We start from the raw sequence: 1254 nt of genomic DNA, 5'->3' as shown, positions 1-1254 counted from the left end.
AATATATTTTTTACACACAGAACTACAGTGAATTCTGTTGCCTCTGTTCTTTTTTTATTATAGAGAAGGGAGGCCATGATATTGCACATTATTTTATTATTAACCTAGTTTAATCTGGGGCTCCTTTGACCATCCTGGAATTAAGATGCATCGTCTGCCTCTGCAAAAGCATCACACTGAAGTTCCTCTTACATCTTTTGCTGCGGAAGAAACATGCAACGGAAAACATAGGACACAAATTGAGAATTGCATAGAGAAAGAAAAGTTCCCTGCTCTCAGCAAGAGACTTTTTCAGACTAGCAATAGGCGATACACAAGACTCTTCATCATTTAGACAAGCGGCGGGTACTTTATCATGTCCATGTTCCCAACTCTTCAGCATGCAGAATCCTTCTTCCTTTCCCTATAGATAAGGAGGTGGGATTAAGAGCACAGAGGAAAAGCCCTGATCTCGCAGAGAGCAGTGGGAAGAAAGGGCCAAGTTACACACTTTAACCCTGGGATTACAGAGACCGCTCCATGCAGACATCCCCAAAAAGGAAGGCACAAACAGAGCAAATGTGTGTTCTCTAGCCAGGACCCCAGCAGTTGGTCCCCCCAAGTGATGACAGAAGCATGCTGGCTAACACACAGGGAAGCCTTCCGTTCTAGCAAGCAGCACATTTGGGCACCAGACGATGGATCTGGGAAAGTCTTGGGTGCACACCTCCGCACCAGACCGTCCACCGCCTGTAAAATGGGTCCAAGGAGCAAGGGCGCTAAGAAGACAGGCACAGAGTGACCTGGCAAAATCTTATCCCAGCAAGTCATAACAGCAGGTTTATCGAGGGGGCCGTTCCAGGTCACCAACCCACTGTGGCACTGCCTCCTCCCCGATCATCCCCACCCCACCTCAGCATCCTCAGCTAAAGCCAGGGCAAACTGGGGGGGAGGGGAGGAGGCGGCTCTACCTCACACAGGCTTCCCCTGTGGCCTGGGATGCTCCCCTGGGGTCCAAGGCAGGGCTTAGGGAGGGAAGGACCCAGAGGGGGGAGGAACCTTCTGGCCAAGTTCTGCCTGGAGCGGTGGGCCGTTCTTTTGTCCTGCAGCCTTAATGCTCCTTTGCCACCTCTCCCCACCTCCATGCACCCAGGCGCTCCTTTTCACCTCGCCAAACCCATGGGCGAAAGAGGGCGGCCATCGCGGTGACCCAGGACTGCTAGACAAAACTACACATGCCTTTGTTTGATAAAGACATTCCCCGTTAAGGAAGCT

This window comes from Gekko japonicus, unplaced genomic scaffold (genome assembly GCF_001447785.1).
Source record: "Gekko japonicus isolate JY-2015 unplaced genomic scaffold, Gekko_japonicus_V1.1 scaffold3244, whole genome shotgun sequence".
NCBI classification, from domain to species: Eukaryota; Metazoa; Chordata; class Lepidosauria; order Squamata; family Gekkonidae; genus Gekko; species Gekko japonicus.
This window is presented reverse-complemented; position numbering follows the sequence as displayed.